Below are 14,324 nucleotides of genomic sequence, written 5' to 3' on the forward strand. Positions count from 1 at the left end.
TACCACATTCACACATTTTCCAAACACCTTTTCCAAACACCTTTTGCAAATTCCTTTCCTCTCATTCTACCACTTGTTACCTGGGAGAAGAGACCAACACCCACCTCACTGCAACCTCTTTAAATGATACTACAGCCCATCCTTCCTTCCGTATTTCCTCTGAATGGAGATTTTGCTGCAGAGTTTCCTGCTACTGGGGACGAAACCTCCTGGCATGAAGGCATGAGAGTGTAAGGAGATGGTAGGGAAAAGTGGGAAGCAGAGGAGAACATGGCAGTCCTCATACCAGGTTGCTGATCGCAGCGTAGGCACAAAGATCAAAGCACCAGCGAGGTGCTGCTTCCAAGCCCGTTTGAGTCAACCAGCCAAAAAAGCCATAATGAACTTTGTAACAGCACGTAGACTAATTGCAGCAAGGGCTCTGCAATTAGGTTTTCAATGGGCACATGGGAAAGGGGAGGGAGCGGGAATGCAGATGCTGAATTAAAAAAGAAAAATGTTACTATTGAAATAGAGCAAAAATTGAGATCCAGACATGTTTTGAATGGAAAAGGGAGAAGAAAGTACTGAGGGAGCCCTTCAGAATATCGGCTTTGTTTGGAAAGATTTCCTGCTCTCCCTCTGTTCCTCAGAAGATTATGAGTGTTTATGGTACTGAAAGGTCTCAGATCAAGTTCCTCTCCCCATTCGATGCTGTTTGCAGTAGGCACTCTATTATGGTGGTGTGCTGTACACCCTCTTGATCCTTTGTAGGTGTTGGTCTTTGTTCCGAGAGCATGTAAATGTCACGCATCATCGTTTCACAGTCTTCTTAAACCAATGTAAGTGCTTTCTGAAGAGGAAACCCATTTTCCTCCTGCAGCTTCTAACCAGCCCCTGGTCCTGTTGGCCCAAGTGTAGGTGGGGCCACACACATCAGCTCAGAGGACGGTTGAAGCTAGAAGTAGCTCCATTTCTTGTTGCTTTTGATCTCTTCCCAGGGCTGGTTCATCACACAGCCGTGTCAGCACAGCAGAGCTCTTGTTAGCATTTTAGTTTGGGTTAGGAGTGCCTTTCCGAACCAACTCTCTAGATGTTTCTCGCTTACCATGCTGCGATTCACAGCACGGAGGGATTTGAGAACAGATGAACTTCTTTGGGTTAAAACAAAAGCAGAAGAAGGGAGCACCCCTACAGCACTCCAAACACAGGTGGATGTTCATTAATGGACATTCACTCTGCAGGGTGAGAACATGATTAGCCCAAAGTGACGCCCTTGCATGGATGGCAGGTCCTCAGTACAGCCGTGCTGCTCAGTAAATTCATGCTTGCTATGCTGTCTTAGCTGCTGATGGAGATGTAGATGTATGTGCCCGCGAAAGGGGGGAGTGAGGCAACACGGGAATAAGCAGTCAGAGAAGGCAGGGCTGCTTCTTTGGGGAGCAATGTCACTCCTGCCAGATTCAAGAGACCATGAAATTGCAGCCATAGAGAGAATTGACAAACACTGAAAGGACAAGGGATGCCCCGAGGGCAAAGGATTGACTGAGGTTGCTAAGCAAGACTGGAAATAAAACCCAAGTTCCATACTGGACCACTATCTCTCTGTTTATTTTATGTGTCTGGGCCCACAAAAGGCCCAGAAGTAGGTTTGATCCCCGTTGCACAACCTATAGGCCACCACTGCTGACTTAAAAACCCGCTCCATGGGTTTCTCTCCAGCGTGGAGCTTGGCACACAGCACCTTCTGAGTATGTTTATGCTGAAAGCTCTGTTGCAATGCAGAGCTGCTTTCCCAAGCGGGTACCAGAAGCTCTCCAGATATGGAAGCAGAGAGCTCCCACATTTTCCTTCACCCTTTTTAGCCAGACTTCGCATGTAGCTCTCTACCCTGTACGCCTTTGTACACAAAGCTTCATGTAATATTTATGCAAACCTATTCCAACCGTTTCTGTGCTGTTGTGCCCTGTGCAAAGTAGACGTGGCTTCAAAAATAAATTACAGCGTTAAATAAAATCTGCCTTTAATGTACAGATTTATTTATTTTGCTGCTTATCATTTGGTAGATTTCGGTCTGATTCTCCTCTCCCCAAATCACCGCTTCCACTCTGAAATCTCTAAGATGCTGCCAGTCTCCTGTGCTCCCTGCTGATATTTCTGTGTTCATCCTTTGCAGTGCATCAGTTCCAGGAAGGAAGAGAAACAAGAGCTGCCAAAACAGTCAACTGCCTACATCACGTGGAGAGAAGAAAGCATCTTCTACTGAATCAGACTCACTGCACAGCTAGGATCAGCAAAGAGGAAAGGAAAGGGAATCTGAAGAAGAGGAACTTAGATTTTACCCCATAGATGAAGGAATAATAAGGTGCCAGAGTAGCAGTCGGAATTAGGAGGCTGGGCAGCATGGGAGGAGGAGGTGTGCAAGTGAGCAGCCAGCAAGAAATGTCAAATTATATGACTAACAGAATGAAAAACAAAAGCTATGACCTGAGACACCATGAGGGTATGGCCATGGAAGATTATTCAAGAACAAGGATGCAGCTCAACAAGAGTGTAGGTCATGGAGACAAAGGGAGGGAGAGCCTGGAAGGGCAGCAAAAAGACCAAAAAGAATGAACACGAAATATAATTTACTCAGAAAGACACTGCTCAGAAAACAACGAAATGAAGAACCCACAAGTAGCAAGAGGGAACTGTCTGGCTATAGGTGGTGGAATACAGGTGAAAAACAGAACAGGAAAAGGACAATAAGGTGAGATGGTGGAGAAAGGGTGCCTTTGCTAGGTATCGTCAAGTAAAACAAGTATTTTAAGCACAGAGAGAACAAGAGCCTAAGACTGGTTTCTCCCCTCTCAGATTGCAGTGGATCATCCCAGTGAGAAACTCGCCTGAGATAAGAGGGAGGCACCAGTCCCCAGATTAGCTCTGACTGGAAAACCTTTGGAGGCCATTATCTCAGTAAGCTAAACATCTCAAAACTCTTAGCCAGGGCTAAGTAATAGGACTCTCACATGAAAAAAAATATTTCCTAGTCCAAAACTCTCTTCCATTGCTGTCCTGACTTGTAGCAACAGCTGAAGGATTTGCTCTTACACTCCTTTGTAAAGCTGCTATTCCTTCACTGGGGCAGTCAAGTGAAGTTCTCCAAAACCAAACAATCCCAGATCCCCCATCCTAAACTCGAATGTGGAAACTGCAAGGAGGGAGGCAGTGAGTAATGTGCAGGAAAGGAGAAGAGACAATGATTGAGGAGCTCTGTTGCTAGGATGTTAGGAGAGGTGTAATTCTGTCTGGTACAGAGGCGGTTATGAAATGGCTCATCTTTTATCATTATCCTGGCTAATGTTTTATGATTATGATTATTAAGTGGTAGAAATTATGTGTTCCCTTCACATTTCATATATAGGGACTAAAGAGATGGTCTCTGCCCCACAGAGCTTACAAGAAAAGAAACAGCAGGTGCTGCGACTGGTAATATAAAAGAAACCCTGAGAAAGTAGTGGTTGGTATGATGGGCAGTGAATGCAAAGTGCATAGGCAAGAGTTTCTGACCCTCATCTCACCACTCATTTCCTTCCCACCAGGAGTGAGCCCCTACATCCTAATGTACACATTTGTCTTTCCCTCTTCCACCTCTGCTGATCATTAAATTCGGTTCAGATTAAATGAGGCCAATTAACACTTGTTACTTTTCCTAGGTTCATTTCTGACCAGTCACACTAAAATGAGTACAGGAAATTGCAGAAAGTAGAGGACCATTGCAATTCCCTGTTTGCAAAATGAAAGCAATTCCTTTCCTTGCTTATTGTAACACAACCCTTTGGAGGCAGGGTGATACGTTAACTGGAAACATCCATTTGGGGCCCATGCTTAAGACCCACAGCTGTCACTATGCCTCTGATACTTTATTTTAATCTATTTTAATGTTAATTTTCTAAGCATTTCTTAATTGCAGTGGATAATATAATAGGCTATAAACCTTATCAGCAAATCAGACTGACATCAGTTTGTGTTATCATATTACCATGGTTACATTATTATTACAAGTGAACCTTGCACTCGTTACTAACCACAAACAATTCTAGTAAATAACTTAAACTGAAGCAAAATATCCTGGCAGTGTTTCCATTTTTTATCAAACAAAACCAATTTCTCTGGCTGATAGGTAAACGCAGCATATCTGTGATGCATTTTACTCTTGGATTCCTTCAGCCTGCATTTATTTCTTTGCAATTGTACAGCATCGAAGCATTTCCGTGCTGTCAACAAGACGCAGAGGCCGAATTCCTTAAACATGGAATAGGGTCTTTAGCACTAACTCACAATATTCAGATGACAAGCACTACCCCAGCCTGTCAAAACATTACCATGTTTGTATCGTTGTGGCAAAAACTGCTAGTGACTGCTACATTAGGAACCACTGGCAACTTGATAAGATCTCTCAAGGGTCTGGTTTCTCCTTGCTCTAATCTAATCCGGTCCCACCAAAAGACACAGTCCCACTTTCCTCCACCTCCAGTGTCACTGCCCACGTGTCAGGTGAAGGCACAGACATTTCCCACGAGGTCACAGCAGTGATCGAACTCCCTTGATCTGATGTACAAGAGGAGATCGTGCGCTGGAACGGAGGAAGCGGCTGAGAGAGCTGGGGTTGTTTAGCCTGGAGAAGAGGAGGCTGAGGGGAGACCTTATTACTCTCTACAACTACCTGAAAGGAGGTTGTGGAGAGGAGGGAGCTGGGCTCTTCTCCCAAGTGACAGAGGACAGGACAAGGGGGAATGGCCTGAAGCTCCGCCAGGGGAGGTTCAGGTTGGATATCAGAAAAAAATTCTTCACAGTAAGAGTCATCGGGTACTGGAACAGCTGCCCAGGGAGGTGGTGGAGTCACCTTCCCTGGAGGTGTTTAAGGAACGGGTGGATGAAGTGCTGAGGGACATGGTTTAGGGAGTGTTAGGAATGGTTGGACTCGATGATCCAATGGATCCTTTCCAACCTGGTGATTCTGTGATTCTGTGAAGATGGTGATCCTGCCCCTTTCCCTGCTCCTGACTCTCGGTTTGGGCATTTCCTACGTTTTGCTTTTCCTCCGTGGCAGATCATCGTCCCATCAACTGTGCAGGGACGATGGCTGAAAAACAGATCTCTACCCCGATCTGAGTAATGAAAAATAATCTCTTCTTTCCTATCTGTTCACTCAGATATTTCGGCGATATCCTTTTAAGCACGAGCGGTTGCGTCGGCACAACTGAGAAGGCAGAGCTGCACAGGAGTGAAGAGACAGGAGCAGGAAACCCTCCAGCAAAAAGCTCCATCCACAGGGAATGTGGAAGGAAGGATGGACTGTTTGCAAAACAAGAAGTCGCCCAGGAGGCCATCGAAGAGGAGGCAGAAGACAGCTGCTTGTGGGGAAGTGACATTAGAGCTTCTCCAGACATTCCTGTCATGCATAGACGTTCATTTCCTTTTTGCAGGCAGCAGCCCATCTGTTGAGTCAGGAAGAGAACTGATTTTGAATTACCCTTTGCTGCCTCACGGAGCGGTGCTCCCCAAGGCCATGAAAGACCCACTTCTGCTTAGCAAAGGAGTCAGAGTAGTGTAGAATCTCCGGAGGGCTGGTGAGCCCTGAGCCCCGCGAGGTATCTCAGCACTGCCCCAGCAACGCCTGCTGTCTGCGTCAGGTATCAAACTGGCAAAGAAGACGCAAAGCTTGCTTCTAGCCCCTTGATTAGGGAAGATGCGAGAGACAACGGGATGGAAAGGGTGGAAAGCCAGGCAAGATCAGCTCCATTTTTACCTCTGTTTTAAGGATAAGAGAGGGTCTGATAAGGACATCATGGGGAGCGGGAATATGGAGTTAAGCAAACCAGTGTCACCCAGCATGTTCACAGCTGACAAGAAGCAGAGCTTCAAGCTGCCCTGCTCATTGTTCACTCTAAAGAAACTTTACCAGCATTTTAGCAAATCACCTAATACATCATGTCATAACGCTAACTGACGGGGGCTGCATTCCCACTCCAGGCTCATGGACACTGTTCAGATGAAGTCAGAGCTGGACCGCTCCAAGTGACGCTTTCTCACTTATTTTTTTCTTTCTCCCTCCTCACAAGGCAGATGATGTCTGTTGAGTTCTGCTGCAATTACTTTTGATTCATCCTTACAGAATCGTGTCTGATGTTCTTGTACTGTGACTCCTTTTTTCCTCCTGGCCTGGGTTTCATATTTACTTTTAAAATATGCCTGAGCTTTTGTGACACGGACATCTGCTCAGTTTAATGCCTCCTTGCACCCACGCTGCCAGTGTTCATCTCAGCACATCAGGCTGTGAACAGCCTGCACTAGCATGGCCTTCGCAGAAGAATATTCATTAAACTGTGAAAAATGAGCCACTAGGAGTGGAAGAATAGGAACGATGGGTTTAAATCACAGCTTGAGGTTTACACAGCCTGGTAGAAATTCGCAGGAGAAGGGAATCGAACAGCCTGAGGAGAAGAAGATCATAAGATTCATCATAAGATGTCGTTGACAAAAGGTTAGGCATGGATGTGTCAGGATTGATAAAGACCATTCAAGGGACAACACCGCACTGAGCATGGGCTCATGGTCTTCAGGTCCTGCATTAATGTAGGATCCAATTGCAGCCAGTTCAGTAAAGCAAGTCCATGCAAAGGCCAGACCCAGTCCTACCACTGGCTTCAGCACACATCCTTGCTTAGGGGAAAGGAGGAGTCTTACCACACCTGTGCTTGTCTGCACAGAGATATCTTCCTCCTACCATCATCAATACCCCTGATGTAGCCTTCAGAGGCCTACCCATGGCAGCTGCGCAGAGGCCCACTCCTGTGCTGAGCCCTCCCTTGGCTCCTCCACACTGCTAAGACCCTCTGCTCCCCCAGAAAAGACGTCTGCGTTCCCATCTCAGCCCCACACACCCAGCTCTCTGCCAAGAGGAGGAAAGGCAGAGTGGGTCTCATCCTCCAGTCTTCCTTCTCCCTTGTGCTGCAGTGAAGGAACATCCACGCAGGGGTAGGGAGAAGGGAGGCAAAGGGCAGCAGGGCAAGAGCGGCAATGCTTTGGGGACACCGCAAAACCACGGTAATTTTGCTATTGTAATTAAGTACAGCAACAGCTCTCTTGTTATGCGTTAGTGTAGCACTCTTTCAGCCTGTGTGGACTCTTCCCCACGCAGGACTAACCTTGCCAGTTAATGTATGGTCAGTGATGAAGGAATAGTACTAATGACAGCAGCACAGCCCGAATGTTTTCGCCGAGCCAGGCTTACACATTTCAAGCTTTCCTTGCTGGCTGAATCATTGTGCCTACCTTACTGTCACCTATCATTTGGGCTCTCCCTTTAAACTAGATGTCACATATAAAGGAAGAAGGTTCAAAGGACCTTGTGGTAGTATTCATTTGCTTGGTGGTCGTCAGTGCATCAGCCGGCTCTCACTATCTCTTCCTCCTGTTCTGTGGATCTAAGAACCTAATTTTGCATTTAAGAACTTAGCCTAGATTTTTCAGCTTCATCTCCACACGTTGTCTCCCTGCTGGTTTTCCATACTCAGAGGGTTAACAGGAGTGAGTCTCATTGAGAGCATGTAACAACAACAGGTCACTGGAAAAAAAAAAAAAAACAAAAAACCAACATAAATCTCTCTGCCTGAAATAATTCCCTTTCCACTGTGCTAGGGGAGAACAAACACAGACCTCTTGTGTTGCTTAAGGCACGTGCCTGGAGAGAGGGAGGTGTCACTGGCTCCAGGCTTTGCATCAGTGAGTCCCATAAAACTTGGAAGGTCAGGTGTACAGTCACAGAGCCCACAATGCGTAAACAGCAGGCTCTGAATCGGAACAGGCAGGGCTTCAGAGGGACTTCTTGTCAGTCTCTGAGCCTGTGCTTGTTTAGTCCCTTTTGGTCAGCAGCTAAACTGATTCCACACCAGCCAAAACCAGGACAGAGCCTAAAGTTAAACCCTGCTGCATATGAAAGGCTGTCCTTGAATCCAGGTGCAAACTGGCTTTGCAGTGGTACACAGATCTTTGTTGGTTTCATTGCTTTGGCATTTTTTTAAGCATTGAGCCTCTTATCAATGTGGGCTTAAGAGGCAATATCACTTTTTAATCTTCTTTAATGAAGGCTTTGTCCTGGACGAACACATTTTCTATCAACCCAGGCATCTGTAAATCTGCAAGAGAAAAGAATGACATTTCAATTTCCAGAAATTATTGGCCCAAAACTTCAATCTGAATCGCACAGCTCATTTATTAGGGCATGCTGCTTCTTTGCGTTACTATTTGCTGTATTAGCATCAGATAGAATAGAATCACAGAACCATAGAATTATTTAGGTTGGGAAGGGCGATCATTGAGTCCAACCATTAACCAAACACTGTGAAGTCCACTACTAAATCATGCCCCTAAGTGCCACATCTACAGGTCTTTTAAATACCTCCAGGGATGGTAACTTCCTTTGGGAGCCTGTTCTAAAGCTTAATAACCCTTAAGGTGAAGAATTTTTTCCTGCGATCCAATCTAAACCTCCCCTGGTAAAAATGTGAGGCCATTTCCTCCCATCCTATCACTTGTTACTTGGGAGAAGAGACAAGCATCCACCTTGTTACAACCTCCTTTCAGGTAGTTGTAGAGAGCAATAAGGTCTTTCCTCAGGCTCCTTTTCTCCAGACTAAATAACTCCAGTTCCCTCAGCTGCTCTTCATAAGACTTTCTCCAGCCCGTTCACCAGCTCTGTTGCCCTTCTCTGGACACACTCCAGAGCCTCAATGTCTTTCTTGTGGTGAGGGGCCCAAAACTGAACACAGGATTCGAGATGTGGCCTCACCAGTGCCGAGTACAGGGACACAATAGCTTCTCTACTCTTGCTGGCTGCACCATTTTTGATAAAATATGATGTGTAGACAGGAATACTCTTTCTTTTTTTTTTTAGAAAAATAGCACTGGGGAAATTATTTGGTTTCAAAAGACGTTGGCACTGCAAATCAAAGCCTCTCCCTCACATGGCACTGCTAGTCATGGGACAGCATTGCTAGCCCTGTCCCAAGATCAACCCAGCAGCCAGCCTGCCTGTCCCTCCAGGCCTGGGAGAGCGCACAGGGCTGCATCTGGTTTGTCTGGAGAAGGCAACTCCAGTTCTATGCTTTTAATGGCATCTTTTCTTTAAAAGGAACCCTAGTTTCCGGTAACCTTTGCAGTGGGCTGAAATTGTTGCCCGGAACTGTTCCCAATTTTCAGATGATTTCCTCCAAGTAGCTCTCAGATTCCAACTGTTAGCCTCATGCATAACGTATTTCATTTCAAGCCTTGCATCTGTGCATAAGTTTTCCATCTCTTTCCATTCTGGTCTCAGACACTCTTTTACCTGTAAAGCAGGAGGAGTTGCTATTTTCCCCAGTTCTTTCTGGAGCCTCGTTTCTCTCAAGCACTGCTTGCCAGTTCCAGCTCCTGGAGTGCTATTTTGGGGGTTGAGGTTCATACCCATCCTCTTATTGTACATTTTTGGGGACACCTCATTTCCTGCACCATCTGCGTTGGCTGAAAAGTTCACTAGTGTCTGTTCCCTGCTGTTGGTGATGGATCAGCCAGCTGTGCTCCTGTGATTACTCCCTATCCAACGTCACCCAGCTTAGCTCATGCTCTCACACTCCTTTTAACCAAACTGACTCCAAGGGCTCACACAACAAGAAGAAGCTGGTTACAAGGGACAGCACAGCAGCCACCAAAAGAGGACGTCAGAAGTCATGCTGTGTGCACCTTCAGTTGGCCCAGCAAAACAGTGTCACATTTTGACATCCCAGTATTACTGTGCTGCCTTGAAATCGCAGATGGAAAGCGCAGGACACCTGAACTCCTCCAGCAGTTGTGCCAAGGTATGTGTTAACGGTCCGTATCTCCCCGGTTCTCTCTTGCATAATCACCTGGTGGCCAGGGACAAGTCATTTAGATGATTTGGAATTGCAATGAGAGCAGATTTAGAGGGACAAGCCTTCAAAGCAGGAATGCAGAACTCAGCAGTCAAACATGCAGCAGTATCTGGATGCCACTTCTTTTCCAAATCCTTTCAGATGCAGCCTAAGGGGTCAGTATTGACTTTAAAAGCCAGGGGCCTTGATTCAACAAAAACAGCTAAGCACTTAATAACATTAAGCACATGCTCAAGTCTCTTCCTATTCAACAAAGCACTTAAGCACATACTTCACCCCTTTTAGATGGCCCAGAACCAAAACACTGAGTTCTCAGAATTTCTTCAACCTTTATTTAATTTTGGAGGAGGGACAGGAATTTGAACCTTGATCCAGGTTTTGCAAAGGGTCTCTATTTGCAAGTGAGTCAGACTCCAGCTCCAACCTTACACACCCAAATGCCGGCACATTCATTTTCTGGATTGGGATCTGAATTTTTCAGCTCGAGCTTCACTGCGATCTATGTTTATGTTCATTAAAGAGATTGAACTGCAGGCAGGGAGCTGTTAAACTGTGTTTCTGTGCTCGGTTTAAATTGATGGCACTTTCTCCAACTCCACCTAAGTGAGATGCAAAACTGAGTCACCACCTCGGTGTAGTGTGTGCAGATGCTCATCCTGGGAGCGTGTGGGAGTTGCAGAGCTCCTCTAATTTAGCTGTTCTTCCAAAAATTTAAACCAGCCACGGCCCAGCTCTGTAGTCCAACTCCCAGAGTCATGTGAAAGCCTCAGCCTTTGGTTATAATTAAAATGCCATACAGCTTTCACTTAGCGGTTGCAGAGGGAAAGTGCAAAGGGAGCAAGCGTGGTGTGCTGTGAGCCAAGGAAGAGGACTGACAGCCAAGAGGGAGAGCCTCTATCTGCCTTCGAGCTGTTGTTTCAAGCTTCCAGCAATGAGGCAAGCATCACCTCATCGCTTTGTGCACATTTCCAAATGTCACTGCTTCCTCCAACACCTTCCTTTCCCTTTTTTTGATTGCTGTGGATTTTTATTTGTGTATAACAAAAGCTGAGCTTCTCCAGAGCAAAGCAGCGGGCAGCACGAAAAGTAGAGAACAAATAAAGAAATCAAAACAGAAACAGCTCCTGTCCTTTCTAGACAGCTAAACTCAAGGGGAGCCTGGCACAAAAACTGAACCTGAGACCAGTAATGAAGGGAGACAGGTATGACAACTGCCCTGTGGGCAATACCTGCCCTAAACCTGCCCTGTTAATTGGCTTTCCATTATAACCCGCTCCAAACAAAAGTACATGAGCTGGAGGCACCAAGCATCCTTCATTTGGGTGGCAGATATAGAGGGGGTGGCAGATATAGAGGCTGTGGTAAATGTCCTGTCTTACCAAGCTGGAGGAGACCTTCCCAAGAGAAGATAAAGAGATGAGAAAAGAGCTGGCATGTGCACACAAATCTTACCGGTCGCCATCTGGCACCACTGCCACGAGATCAGGCTCCTTCACACTACAGGATGACACAGCTAAACAGGGATTCCTCCTGGGAAAGACTAGACTTGGATAACTTGAAGGAACAAAAATAATAACTCAACAACAACTTGCAGCCCAGGAGTGCTTTGAGAGCCTGTCATGCTCGGCTGGGCTCAGCTGTGTCACTGGGTAGTGGTGCTGTCAGCTGCCTCTGCCTTTGCGGTGGTGACACTGAGGTGCATTTGCTCTGCAGATAATCTCTCAGCTTTTGCAAGCGGATGACATCCTGGTGCAAGAGCTCTCGAAATTACCCCACTGCGTTTCAAGAGACAAACACAGCACCCTGCACCATTGTGATGAGGCAAGATCCTCATCTTCCATGGACAGGTATGTGAAGGCACTAACCACAGAATATTTGAGAAGGCCACGCAGTTGGGAAGGACCGGATGGCAAAGGTTGGTACAATAACAAGGGTTTGGCTCCTGGGTGTCACTCGCTGCCCTAGAGGCCATTTCTTGCCCTCTCCCATCCTGCTCTGAAGCCAGAGCAAGATAAAAGGTGGGGAGAGAATAAACCCAGCCTAAGAACCACATCCAGATTGTAGGGTGCTGGCTGGATTGCATTTATCTGCTCAGACCTTCCTCACCACTCCCCAGATCACAGGTCATGTCCCAATGGGTGCACCAACTCTAAATGTGGGTGCAACCCCAGGTTTACCACAGCAGAGGTTTTGCCAGCACTTCCAGCCAATGCACAAAGCCCAGAGGAGCAACAACCGTTTAGCCAAGAAGCAGAGGAAAAGCTCCAAGGCCTGTTACACTCTCCTGTCTTTCCCGAACACCTACAGAAGCTTGTCCTAAAGGGGGACCTTTTAACTAACGTGAACCAAACTCACCCATTCCCATTCCCTAATCAATACACCGGCTAATGTTCTATCCTACAATTGTACAGACCATGGGAAACCTGCAGCCCTCAGAAAGCGCGGAATGGCTGCAACAACCACCCTGGGAGATTTATGAGGGCGGCAAGCTCTTGGTTTCCCTGGTCACTCTCAGAGGATTTACAGCCTCATGCACTGAGAATGCACAAAGACCTGCTGTTCCTCATCAGAGACCTTATGATTCTGTCCGTAGGGAGGAGGCTTCAAACGTAGATAACCTCTGCAAGAAGAAATAGCCATTCCGGGATGTAACACGAGAGATACGCAGAAATAAAAGCATCTGCAGTGCTCTGGGAAATCTCAGAAAATGAAGCTGGGAGTTTGCGTTGTTTGTAACAGTAGAGAAGAAAGGTTAGTCGTGGGGCAGCGGGAGGAGGAAAGAAGATCAGTAGCAGAGTTTGTGTAAATTTGGCCAATTTTCTCTTGAACAATTAAAAGGACTCAAGTTCCAGCTTCAGAGTCTACCTACAGAGCACACGGTACCTAGAGGTTTGCACCAGCAGTCATAGAATCATAGAATCACTTGGTTGGAAAAGACCTTTGAGATCATTGAGTCCAACCATACCTGTCCACTACCAAACCATATCCCTGAGCACTTATTCTATCCTTTTTTTTTAAATACATCCAGGGATGGGGGCTTAAGCACCTCCCTGGGAAGCCTCTGCCAGTGCCTAATTTTTCCCAATATCTAATCTGAACCTCCCCCGGGGTTTGGACTCCCATTTTCAGTGGGATACTCTCTTTAACCTACAGATATGAGGCACCTACAGGCCATTTTTGGAGTACAAAGGCTGATAAACTTTCAAAGGCTTCACTGCAGCCTGTGCACTTTGCCCTTCCATCTGTGCTGGGGCCCTGATCTCCCTGTAAGCAAGAAGACCCTACCAGCAATACTTTCTAAAAGACTTTGCCACAGAGTTGTGACCCGTCTGGTTTTCCTCTCAGCTCGTTATCTAGTCTTAAAGGAATGGCATGAGACTTGCGCGCCGCTGAAATACTTGATTCTGCTAATGGATCTGACCATGAATCCCATACAGCTGTTTACTATACCCTTTGTATTGGAGTCATCAATGAAGGAGGAAGGAGGTAAACACTAATTACTATGCAGATTTCAAAGAGAAATGCATCTGTGCCTTTGGTTTCTGCGTTCTTTGTTTGGTGACATCTTCACAGGACCAAGCAGAGTGTTTTTTTTTCCTTAACCCTTAAATTAGCAGGGGAAATATGAATTTGTTGTGATACTAATTGTCACATGCATAAAAAAAAACCCCACAAACAAGTAATAACACCATTCCCCAGGACCGAATGTAAGTGGCTTCCTGGAGGAATAAATCCACAAAGGAGCAAAGTCCCACTCTAATTAAAAGGAAATCTCTGAGACAAGCTTTTCCATGAAGGAAACAAAAAAGGCAGAGCTGACACGTCTAATGCATATATTAACACTAAAGACATGGAAATTAATTGGATTTATTACTAGTCACAGCTGCAGAGATGGCTCATTTCTAAATTTATTTTACAGACACTGGCGGGAGGAGTGGGACTTAATAGTCATCTCGGTTAAGCTAATGAGCCAAAACTAATGGTCTCTCCTTGTTTAGAGAGGCCCCAGTTCAGTGGAGCACCTAAGCATGTGTGCAGATCTCACCGTGGTTTCCAAGGGATGCTTTGCATCTGCTGGAGTGTTTGTTGATGAGTAGGATGCTTACAGACGCTTATGGTCCGAGAGGGAGAAGGAAGCATTTTTCTGAATGGCAGTCAAAATCAATGCGGTGATCAGTTAAGATCATCCCATGTTATCCTTTCCATCTGGAAGAGAGGAAATTACTTTCCAGAGGAATAAAGACAATAAGAAACTCAGTGTCATGAGGAATTCCCTGCTGTCTTTAAGTTCTTAGTATGAAAACAACAAAATCTCTCCCTGTGCTTACAGGTGATGAAGTGCAATAGCAGGGAAGGCAGTACTCACACCCTACACACAGGGCATAAACGGGACAGAGGTGACAGCACAAA

General features: G+C 46.1%; 1 long non-coding RNA gene across 2 annotated transcripts in view; it reads right to left on the reverse strand.

Moving 5' to 3' along the window:
• Positions 1 to 5,135: 5,135 nt before the first annotated feature.
• The window catches only part of LOC128852428 (uncharacterized), a 33,740-nt gene continuing 24,551 nt past the window's right edge, over positions 5,136 to 14,324 (reverse strand). For both annotated transcript variants that reach the window (XR_008450267.1, XR_008450266.1), the window contains 2 exons: positions 7,684 to 8,162; positions 5,136 to 7,591 (listed from right to left, as the gene is read on the reverse strand). This is a non-coding gene — a long non-coding RNA (uncharacterized LOC128852428). The remainder of the gene's footprint in view (positions 7,592 to 7,683; positions 8,163 to 14,324) is intronic.

The sequence above is a fragment of the Cuculus canorus genome, chromosome 5 (assembly GCF_017976375.1).
Source record: "Cuculus canorus isolate bCucCan1 chromosome 5, bCucCan1.pri, whole genome shotgun sequence".
In the NCBI taxonomy this organism is placed as follows: domain Eukaryota; kingdom Metazoa; phylum Chordata; class Aves; order Cuculiformes; family Cuculidae; genus Cuculus; species Cuculus canorus.